We start from the raw sequence: 13,134 nt of genomic DNA, 5'->3' as shown, positions 1-13,134 counted from the left end.
CTACTAACAACAATCTATGTGTTTTAGATGCGTAAAGTTGTAAATTCTATAAAAATATTAAAATTACGTTGACGTTGTTGTGTGATGTTAAAATCTTAAAGATAACCAATTAATTACAGTCTTTTCGTCTTAAACTTACTTGTGTGTCCATTGTTTTTTTAAACTGTCAAAAACGCCTCTTTACTAGATGAGACCTCTCACTTCCAACAATATCCACATTATACTGTTATAATGATCTAAAGATCGAGGAACAACCTTTCTTATATTTAAACATAATAACATTATCCGAAATTATTTTTGTCTTATGAACAAGTTTTTATATGTTTGTCAATTTTTGTAAGATATAATAAGCTTCGTTAAGTAATTCTGTATCTTTATTTAAGTTTAAATCGTTCTTTTGTTTCTTGATGTGCAACATTTCCGAAATGAGTCTTTTATGATAATTAGCTTCATAGTCCATTTTCACTTCTTCCCAGTTAAATGTATATTTTTCATTTAAAATATGGTCTGAAATTACCGAGTGTTTTTCCGAATTCAATTTTATGTTGTTAATATGTTCTTTTATTCGTGTCCGTAATTGTCTTTTGTCTGTCCCACATAAGACGCGTTACAGCCCTTACAATTTATTTTATATATAACATTGGAGTTTGTCGTAAAGAGATTTTTATCTTTCTGTACTTTTATAATTTTATCTAATTTATTAAAACATCGGTATCCTATTAATAGATCGGTTTTTTTTAATCGTGAAGACTAACATTTCAGAAATGATTTTAACATATGGAATAACAAAAATCTTTTTCTCTTTTACTTCTCTGTCATTGTTTTTTTCAGAATATTTCGTTGATTTTACTTGTTTTTTTTTGTATTAATTTTAATTTTGTTGGAAATGAGATTCTCAATTCTTCTATTTGTAATTTTGAATATCATTTCTAGAGGGTAACCGTTGCTCAGTAATATATTAATTATTAATTCAATATTCTTTTTATGAAATTGTGGATGTGACAACAATAAAGCTCTATCTACCAAATTATAAATACTTCCTATTTTTTGGCAGAACGGATGGTTCGAAAAGAAAGATAAAACTCTACCTGAAAAAGTTTTCTTGTGAAACCAGTCAATGTAGATGGTGTCATTTTTATCTTGATCAATAAATCCAAGAAACTTAAGCAACGATCTGCCTCGCATTCTACTGTGAATTTTAGACGATCATGATAATTATTAAACACATTTACATTTCCAGAGACTGAATTTGATGGAACAGTCATTATAATATCATCAACATATCTATAGTACAGCGATGTGTGTAAATTTAACGAATTAAGTACTGTTGTTTTTAAGTCCTGCATGACCAAATCGGAAGTCATGGGTGATTCCATGGGGCTCCTAAACGTTTGTTTATAGATTTTGTTATTGAATGTAAAATAAGTTGATGTTAAGATTAAATTAACCGCGAATATGAATTCATTTTGCGGCAATGTAGTGTGAGTTTTTATGTAATTCCATCTCTTGTTGATGCTGTTGATCGCAAGATCCAATGGTACATTTGTAAATAGTGAAACTACATCCAAAGAAATCCAAACGTCCTTACTATCAATTATACTGCCTGAAAGTTCACTGTATAATTCAAAACTGTTGTTCACATGGCTTTTTGCTTTCAGCACGCTCTTTAGAAGTATTTTATGTATGAACAAAGCTAATGAATATAATGCCGTAAATAGACGAGACAATGATTCTGAATGGAATGTCTTCTTTGTATATCTCAGGAAAACCATAGGCTTTTGGTAATAGGGAATCTAGACTGGAATGTAGTCAATAGTATTCCTTTTTTGAAATCAAGTCTTTTTTTAACCATTTTTTCAACAAGTTATTTAGATCCCTCTCTATTTTTACACACGGATTGTTCTTGATCACAGAATAACTATTTTTATCTTCCAGTACTATCTCTACCTTTCTGATATAATTTGTTCTATCTAATGCAACTGTAACGTTGCCTTTGTCTGCGCGAGTGAATATGATGTTCGGATTGTCAAAACAAAATTTTTTTGTTGTTTTTTGCATCTCAAATAATATTTGTTGTATTAAGTCTTTTTTACTTTTGTTATGTAAAAATTTTTTAAATTGAGGAATGACTATGTTACGGATTGTCGGTAAATTCAAGATGTTATTTCTTTTACCCCCGCTTTCAATATCTTTTATGAATTCATGGATAGCAATTTTTTTATCCTTATTTGGGAGGCAGAAATTGCTTCCCAACTGTAGGAGATTGGAAACATTTGAACGAATTTCTACGTTTGTCAAATTGATAAACCAGTTTTTATTAGTTTATTCTAGAGAATGATTAGTATTCCTAGAAAAATTTTTTGCTTCTATATGTATGTTTAAAGAGGAATCATTCACAATTTCTGAATGATTCTGTGTGTATGATATAGGATGCAACCTATCATTATCCATGACGACACTATATTCTATCGGCCTTATTTTCTTCATATCAAAAGAAAATTTCTTCTTTAATAGCTCATTCAACTTTGTCCTATGAGTATAATGTAATCTATCATGATATTTTTTAATAGAGCTTATGTGAAACTAATAAATTTTCCCCCATATGTAACCCGGAATGAACCAAAATAGCATTTGCGTCAATTTATATTAATAAGATATTATATAAGTACTCCTACGAACGAATAATAATATCCTATTTGTCAAACTTTCTTTGTTAATAACTTTTTAAGAAATAACGAGCGACGGCTAAAACATTCGAACATTACTCAGGACAGTGACCTTGACAATATATGTGAAGATCAAGGTCATTGGAGCTGCCTCTCCTATAGTAAATAATTACCAATTTTATTAATATTATAATAATAAGATTATTATAATATTAATAAAGTATTAATATATTTTTTATATCTTATTAAATATTAATTGATATATATGCAGAGTTGGGAACGTTACTTCATAAAAGTAACGCGTTACCGTTACCGTTACCTTTTTGTAAAAAGTAATTCGTTACCGTTACTCGTTACTAATTCTAAAAAGTAACGCGTTACCATTACCGTTACTAAGAAAGTAACGATTCGTTACTTTTTCGTTACTTTTATGTTATTTTTTTGCTGTTATTAAAGATATTCCAATATTCACTGCCAGTATTGAAAATCTATACGTTACATACACACTGGGTCCAACTTATTCGTTAATTGTGGAATGAGAAAAAGACCACAAAGGAATAGAAGAAAAACTTTTTTTCTGGATTCGCGCATCTCGCAGTTAACAAATTAGACCAGTGCTATAAAATTTCAGCAGTAAATAGCAGAATAAGCAAATTAATGTTTCTCTGCACATTGGACGCAATAAGCGATATTCAACGAGAGCTCTGTTTTTCTAGGTATTACATTCGAAAGCATAGCTCTCATTGGATATTGCTCATTCTGCAGTTTAATATTTAAGAAAAATCCAGTGTGCCAGAACCATAAAATGTAACATAAATTATTTTTCAATATTAAATATTATACAATATTAAAATAATATAAAATATTTATGTTTTTATATTATATTTATTTTATATTTACATGCCAAATATATATTATGCCGAAATATAAAGAAGATTAATGTCAATACTAATATGTGTGTGTATATATATGTATATATATACATACATATCAGTATTGACATTAATCTTCTTGCGAAATAAAATAAACCTTGCGCTTCTAATTACATGTATAATTAATAATTAATATCACATTAATAACTATAATAACTAAAATCTTTAAATTGTTAATATGAAAGCATCATAAACCATCTAACAGACTTTACTCTGTTGTTTTATTTAGGAATAACATAAAGAATAAAATAAAACACAAATAAAAAAACTATTAATACTTGAATCAGTCTTGCAGTTTCATTATCGTGCGATTTTTTTCTTGTTTACTTCATGTACACTTCTTGTACATTTTATAAATTATATTTTGTTACAGTTTCATAAACTGTAGTTTTTGTAATGCTGAAACAAAATAAATTTATTTGTTAATAAGATATATATTAGGCTCTCATGTTATTTTTTTTAAATAGATTTTCTTTGTAATTTATAAAATATAATAAATTTAACTTATAGTACATACTTTTATAAGAATCTAGGGTGACAACTTGTACAGTTTATCGAAAATTTATATTTATTTTTAGAAGAAGTTGATATTCTATTGTGTCATCATTAAGATGGCCTCTTTGTGGTGTTAATACAGAACACAGCTGAATAGTAATCGTTCCACTGATACATTACTTGGAAGTGGTATTGTACTTAATAAAATATTTTTTCAATTTTGAATAATTATTTAACATCTCAATATTGGAGTCATTTGATTTTAAAAATTGTTGCAATTCTTCTTCTTCAGAATGTATTTTTTGACGAAAATTAAAAAAATCATCATCAGGATCAACAGTTTGTATATTAGTATCTGGCAAATTTCCGTTTGATCGGATTCCTAATAAATCTTCTAAATAGCTTGTAGCAAGTATTTTATTATTTCCAATATAGGTCAACCAATTTAACTTGAATTTTGGATGCAAGCAAGCTGTAATTATTAATTCTTTTTTTTTCGTACAATATACAAAATCTAAAATTGATTATTATCTTATTAGCATACAAAAACACAAATGTTAAAAATATTATTATGTTATTTTTTACTTTTACTTTTATTTTTTATTCTAAATTTAATGGATATATAATTATATAATTGTACACATTTAGCAAACTCAACTGCTTAGCATACCGAAAAAATTATATTCTCTATTTTAGAAGAATTCCTTCTAAAACTTTCCTCCAATAAAATATTCTAAAAAATTCAGAATATTCTCCTCTAATGATTTTTTGTTAAGAATAGTATATGAAATAAAGAAAATATTCTTAAATTGTATCATACAAACCCTATTTGTGCTTAGACCACTAGAGGGCATAACGGTATATTTTTCCTGTAGATAGAAAAACCTCTCGCAAGATATAAGAACCTCAACCTAAGAGAACTCAGTATCAGGGCTCTTAGCCCTGAAGATGCAAACTCCAACGTTTACAAAACGTCATTGCGTGCATTACGCTGTTTAATCACGCGGCATCCATCCGGAAGTCCCAAGTTTAGATAATTCTAATGGCCACGAAAACCTCAAGACTAGAAGTGTATATATATTCTTACATATTAAGAATATCTAATACTTTTCTATTTTTTAGAGGATTTCTGTCTTTAGTTAAGAAAATCCTCTTGGCGCTTATTTTAAAGGAAGATATTCTAAAAATAAGTGGTATATTCTTGAAATGAGATTTTTTTCGGTGCAGTGACATGTGATTGGCTTTTACTTTTAAAACCAATTTAACATTGAGTGTAAAAAAATTAGTAATATAACACTGGGAATACGTCCATTATTTACTTAAAAAATTAATACTTATTATTATAAATATTATTTGTTATTTAGTTATTATTTATTAATGTTAATTCTGCGTATTACTTGGAATTTGGAACTCACTAAATACATATATTTACGTGCTTTAATTCCTTTACATTTAATTATTATTTTTAGAGTTTTTATCAAGTTTTATATAAACTTTTTTATTTATTACATTATCTCATAACTTTTAGTTAATCCTTGTTGAATTGAAGTAACCAGTGAATGACATTCTGTAATAACTCCTTCCGCGCTTAAGGTTTCTAATTTTTCTCGTAAAGTGTTTAAAACTGGTAATAAGTACCCCATGTACATACCGTTTTCACTTTGTAATATGTCCAACGCTCGTGCCAAAGGTTCCATTACCTTAAAAATCAAATCAAACATTAAAATATAAAACTTACATTTTATAATAGTTATACACATAAATACTGTATACAAAATAATTATAAATAATAATTAATAAAAATTGTTAAATTTATTTTATCAATTTATGTTAAATTTATGTATATTTTATTCTTACTTGGCAATATATTCTTCTAAAAATTTTATTTCATTATTGATCAATCTTTGCAGGTTGCAGTAGTCAAGACATTGGTTTACATTTTCTGGATTATGTTTTAGGAGCTTTACGAGTTAAACTACAGAATCAAATGTAGAATTCCATCTATAAAATATGAAATTAATGAATTAGAAATGTTAATTTATTATTTTTAAAAATTATATTTATGAATAGAAACAATAGAAAATTATTTTACCTTATAATAACAGGGATTTTGAAATAAATACTACATGTTTTTTTTTATTTTATCCACTATCTGTGTTGACTGATTCTGTTTGTTCCACAGTTTTGTTAACTTTGCAAATACCGTTCTGTATTTTCTTTTATATAATATATTATCATCCAAGGCATTTTTTGAATCTTTTGTAGCAATTAGATTTAGTAAATGACTAACACATCTGTGATGTGCTGGAAGAGTGATCATTTCTTTTGTATCTATACCACTTTCTTCTTCGCTCATAATTAATAAATCACTTTGAGTGTGAAATTCTATTATAGATTCTTCATCCTCATCTTTCTCGAAAGTCCTAAAAAATATTGATTTATTTTATATGTGTGTATGTGTGTGTGTTAAACCAAATATTTTACTATATATATTAAATACTGCAAAAACAAAATGTTGAAATGTATATATTATCATAAAATATTACCGAAACACTTTCATAAAGTTTGATCCACTATCAGTAGCGGTACAGCAAACTTTATTTTGAATGTGATATTCTAAAAAGATAGAATTAATAGCTTTAACTAAAACGTCATAAATGTGCTTTCCTTTTACTCTTCGAAAACCCATTGCAGCCGATTCTCTTTTTAACGTTGTGGGATTAATCCAATGTACTGTTATTCCTAAATAGCTTCTACAAAAACATTTAGATATATTAATTAATAAAATCTTAAAGAGCAAAACCATACATTTTTAATATTGTAATATCACTATTAATATAAAACTTTCACTTATAAAATATAAAATTACATATAAAGTTATAAAATTATATATTTAACCTTTTCATTTTACTCCATAGGTCCGCTGTAGTTAATACTATTTCTATAGCTCAACCAATTTGTTTTCGAGAGCCATTTTCATTTGACAAAATTCTTGGTGAAGTTTTTCTTTTACTGTTTTTCTGGACATTATTCTAATAGATGATGGCAGTCCGCTTCTCTCTAATTTGATAAAAGCTAGGCTATCTACAATCGAGAGGAGTTGAAGATCTTCAATAATAAATCGTAGTATGTTTTTATCTAACATGTTTTGAGTTATTGCTGATTTTCCTGACACCAACGTTCCAATCATTGTTGTTTTATTGTATTACAATTATCAATTATATCCTCATTTCGTCGTTTTACAAGAGAACATTTTGCTTTTTCTATATTTTGTAAATATTGAGGGTGTTTTGCCTAATAATTTATAATATATTAAATATTAGAGTATTATGTACATAATACATAAATAAATAAAAAGACTAATATAAATACAAAATTCAAAAAATAACGAAAAAATAATTTTGATATCTATATATAGTGTATACATCACACATGTACAAAAATACATAATATTATATAAATGCACAAATACATAATTTTATACATTTTATGACAGAGAAATAATAATATAAAAATACATACAATATTGAAATATATAATATTGATTTTAATATTGAAAAGAAAACTTACATTTACATGCTTTTTTAAATTCGCCGATGAACTTTTATTAGCATGTAGGATTCTTTCACCTACGCAGAATTTGCAAGAAAATGCGAAGTTGTTTTCATTACTACAAATGAGTCGAAAAATAAACACTTCGGAGAATGTCGGCCATGGCATTTTTTTGTTTGACAATGTGTCTGTTTTTTTACTTATTACATTCGAGGACGTACCCAGGTAGCAAGCACATGTTATTTTGACGTCAAAAACTGGTCATTTCTGGTTCAATGACGTCACGTGACCAAATAATGTCTAATAATTTAAAACGTCTTTTTTGTGACGTCTTAATGATGTTGTAAAAGAATGTCATAATATCATGATTCTTAAGTCATTATTATAAATTGCCTAAGTATTACTATATTTTAACTCATTTAATTTTTTATAATATCTTAAATTATTCAAACAATTTTGTGTATAATTTTGATATTCACAATTCTCTATACCTCAAGGCCCTAACATAAATTTCCTCTATAACTTGGGACTTTATCATGACATTTGATCATGAATCTTTTCCTCTAGCGTGAACTTATGAAAAATGAAAAGTTTCATTAACAAATTCAATATTTGTGAATGAATTTTTCATTTTTCATCACGAGTTCATGCTAGAGGAAAAGATTCATGATCAAATATGTCATTAAAACGTCACTAATAGATCTAAAATGGTCATGAAGTCACGTCTTTTTAACGTCTTGAAATGTCGTCATCGGTCTGTGACATTAGTCCGTCATTTTTCAGTCATTTTTACATCATTACATCATGTCATATTTGGTTCAAACTGACCATATTTTAATGTCAAAATGTCGTGTGCTATCCGTATTATCCTTTTCATTTATCATTTCATTCATGTTTTCAGTGAAAACTTTAAACTCATTATTTCTTATTTCACAACGTTTATAACACAAATTGCACACGTTAAAACCAAAAAGCCTAAATCAGGCACAAAGAAATAGCGGGAGTAGAGTAAAAATTGAGAAAGAATAAAAGGAAAGGAAACAAATAAAGTATATAACTTCGCGCGCACTGACACGCGCGTTCTGACTTGTCTTACTTCTCACGGCTCTCACTAAAGAGTAAAAAGAAACAGGAGGGAGCATATGGCTCAAGCTAAATGGACGGAAATGCCTATACCAGCATAAAAGTGGACACTCAAAATGGCTGCTTATGGGCGCCAAAATTGAATGGCTTTTCGAAGATGTTGGAAGAACAAAGTTTTAAATATAAATATAGAATATACTTAATATTTTTAATAAAATCAACTCAATAAGATTAAATTGAAATATATAATTTTAATATGCAACAAATAAAATAATATATATTAATAATATTGAAATTTTAACATTGTTTACTGTCCTTTAAATAGTATATCTAAATAAAACATAATCTTCAAAAAATTAAAATCTTGTTATTATATTGATAACAATTATTAACCGATGAAATGTTATCCCATAATTTCGCGCTGTTGTTGTTATGCCACAGGCTTGACAATGCACCATAATTTTATTTCACTATTTTTTTTTAGATTTAATAATTGTTCAAAATAATACGCACATGTGTCTATCTGACAACAGTAGCAGACGATAATAAGCGTCAAAAAAGTGGACACTCAAAATGGCGGCTTCTGTCAGCGATTTTGCTAGCCCCCACCACCGATACATTCCCTCCTGTTTCTTTTTACTCTTTGGGTGCGTTCCTTTTGGACGCTTACACGCTTAAAGCGCTTATAAGCATTGCTTACGCTGTTCCATTTGGAGTTATAAGCGCTTATAAACGTATTAATGACGTCACTGTGATGTCATAACTTGTGCTAACAAATGCTTATTTCATCGAGGTAGGGCAGCAAAAGCGTGAGCGCTTACAGCGCGTGAGCGTTCATATGGAACGCACCCGTGGTATTGCATGGTGAACAGAAAAATGGATTTAAATTGTAATGTGATTAATATATGGTTAATATTTGATTAATAACTAAAATGTGATTTAAATTGTACATCGGTATATGATGGTAAGATCTTTTCTACGTAATTCTTTAAGCGTAATATTGCAGTTTTCTCGCGATACTTATTAAGAATTAAAAGAATGTTTTCTACTTCTGTATTAAGTTTTAAAGAATCTCCATCGTCATCAAACAATATTTCGAACATTATTACAATTAGCGAACACAAAAGAACAATTTGTTTTTCCGCCATTTTTACATGCTCACGATGCTCATGCACCCAAAAAGAACAACTTTCCGTTTGCAATTTTAAGCGCTTAAGCAGCAAACGGAACGATTGAAAATAGCGCTTATAAGCGTGAGCGCTTACAGCGCGTGAGCGTTCATATGGAACACACCCTTTGGCTCTCACCAAGACGATCATCAACGATCACTGTATGTACACAACTATGTAAGCCAACTGTTGCTTTCCAACAAAGATCGATTATATAGGATAGAAACATCGATAAACTTCTCATGTGATACCTTCAGCGCCCTAATGCGCATGACCAGCGTGTGATTTATTGAACAAAGATAACTAAAGTAACGATAAAAATAACGTTAAATTCGTTACCGTTATTATAAAAAAGTAACGACGTTACCGTTACCGTTACACATAGAAAAAAGTAACGATCATTACCAAAAATAAGTAACGGTAACGGTAACGGCGTTACAAGTAACGCGTTACTTCCCAACCCTGTATATATGCACATAATGTTAATGAATAAATGTCATTACCTTATTTAGAAGCAAATCTGAGTAAATAAATGTATTATTATTAGAAGAGAAAAAACGAAAAAATTTTAGCAAAAGTCTGATTTATTTACATCATGCATATGACTACACACATTTTTATATACAAAGTATCTAATTCTCATGACGCGTATTTAGCAATACGTCTAAATATCCACAACCTAACCTAACCTAACCAATTAAGAATTTACTTAATATTTATGATCTATTGTATAACAGAAGGCCTGATTTGTTATTGGGTAGTTTTATAGAGTTACTAGTTACGCTTTACGCGAATTTAACAAAATACGCGCCATGTGAATGAGAACTTTCAGAATGGCGTAACTTCTGTTAAATTACTAGAATACGCAGGTTACGCTTACGCAAGTTACGTCGCATGTGACGGCACCTTATAATTTAAAAAGTAAACTCTGGACAAAATTTTCGTAAAAGAAAAATTGTTTCAAAATTAACTCAGGAATACATTTTTGCAAGGACACCTGGGTTGTTCTGAATTACCCTGTATACAGGGTGTCCCTGAATTGCCAGATCAACTCTCGTGGGTAGATAGAGCGTGTTAAACTAAAAACAAAAGTCTTATATCATTTTGCTAAATTCGCAATAATTAATGAGATATAAATTAATAAAGATCGGCCAATCCGTGCCAGTATAAGCGCGCGGCGCAAAGAAACCTTCCAGTTGTTACCTGACACTAGGCGCGCGGCAAGACATAAACGCAGCGCGCACTATACATGTCTCTTTCAGTACGTCCTTTGTACGTCCTTTGTAAAGCGCTCCGCCTACTGCTTCGCCGTGCGCCTAGTATCAAGTAACAAGTAGGAGACTCCTTCGCGCCGCGGGCTTATCCTGGCACGTATTAGCCGATCTTTATTAATTTATATCTCATTAATTATTGCGAATTTAGCAAAATGATATAAGATTTTTCTCTTCAGTTTAACACGCTCTATCTACTCACGAGAATTGATCTGCTAATTCGGGGATACCCTATATATGTACAGAGTGATCCATTTTAAAAGTGTACCCCAAATAACTTTCTTATTTTTGATTTTAGAGAAAAATGTTTCAGACAAAAGTTGTATGGTTTTGAGAGGGCTATAAGATGTTATCATTGGTTTAACATTGAATAATTATTTGAAGGTCACGTGAAGGTCACCTTCAATTTCGTAAATGAAATCTACTATTTTTCATTACATATTCTTATAGCTTACCTCGAGAGCTTTCCAAAATACTATAATAAAATATTTTTATTGAGTACTTTTCGAGTTATAAAAATACTTTTCCAGTTTTATAATTTCAAAGTATTTGATAATAATACAAAATATCTCGAAAAATATTTACTTTCCAATAGTCTTATCTTGCCTTTACTCACTGGATCATGTCCAAATGTTGCCTTGATTTGTTGGATCATGCTCGGATCTTGCCTTGACTAGTCGGATCATGTAAGATAAGACTATCGGAAAGTGAATATTTTAGAGATATTTTGTATTTTTATCAAAATACTTTGGAGCTTTATAACTCAAAAAGTAAAGGAAAAAATATTTTATTATAATGTTTTGGAAGCTTAAGAAATTGAAGCTAACCTTTATGTGACCTTCAAATGACTATTCAAGGTTAAACCAGCGGTAGCATCTTATGGCCTCTTCGAAACCATACAACTTTTGTCTAAAACATTTTTCTCTAAAATTAAAACTAAGAAAGTTATTTGGGGTGTACTCTAATGAGACACCCTGTATATATATGGGGCATTCTTTCTCAACCGGACACCCCGTTCTCTTCAGAATTAGTTTAGTCTTTAACGATTGCGCAACGTCTTAAAATTTAACTTATTACAGTAGTAGTAGTTTTCAATGTCGATATTTTAAAATTCAATGTGTCATATCCAATATAGCAGCCATAATCAGTTGAAAGTAAGAAATATTGCGGTTTGTAGATGAAAAAATGTTAATAAATCTAATATTCTTTCTCCATTTTACTGGAAAACCATTATGTAAGTAAATTATAAGTCTTTTATTGAAATAATGACAACTAAATTAAAAAATCCAAGATGGCAGACTAACAAGAAAAGGTATGGAAGTATCCCCCACTGATTTTAATAAACTTTTAATACATTGTAGTCTAGGTCAAAATAGGAGACATATATTTTTTTATACGCGCCCATACGGCCGTTAAGAAAGTGAAACATCCTCTTAGAAAAAAATCGATTTTTATATTTCTAACCAAATATCGTCGAAACGATAAGGGATATAAAAAATAGTTTTAAATAAAAGTTTTATAATTTTTAATGTACTTTAAAACTGTACGATTAAATTTTTCAAAAATGTCATACTTTTCGAAATTCCCCTCCTCCCTTCAATTTTTCAAATTTTTGAAATTTCTTATAGCAAAACTTGTAACATATTTAATGACAAATTCAACCATATATGATAAAATTGAATTCCAAAGTCGCATTTTTCAGAAATAAGCTAGAAATAACTCTATATATCGCTATTGACATCCCATTTATATCCGTCTCATAGCATTCGCTACTTATGGCGACAGTTTTTTTCTTTGCAGTCTCACAGAGACAATTATAAATTATCAATAAATAATAAATAATATGTATAAATGAGAATTTTCATATTATATATTTATCAATTATAGCAATTATATTATTATATTATTATGTTATGTAACAATAAATATATAATTTATTTATATAAGAAAAGTAATGTTTTTATCC

At 28.8% G+C, this 13,134-nt stretch overlaps 1 pseudogene; it reads right to left on the bottom strand.

The window, feature by feature from the left end:
* Nucleotides 1–4,770: 4,770 nt before the first annotated feature.
* On the bottom strand, nucleotides 4,771–10,344 carry LOC140664754 (uncharacterized; annotated as a pseudogene).
* Between the last annotated feature and the right edge of the window lie 2,790 nt (nucleotides 10,345–13,134).

Source organism: Anoplolepis gracilipes, chromosome 4, assembly GCF_047496725.1.
Source record: "Anoplolepis gracilipes chromosome 4, ASM4749672v1, whole genome shotgun sequence".
NCBI lineage: Eukaryota > Metazoa > Arthropoda > Insecta > Hymenoptera > Formicidae > Anoplolepis > Anoplolepis gracilipes.
Note: the sequence above shows the minus strand (reverse complement) of the source record. Positions and strands in the feature narration are given on the sequence as shown.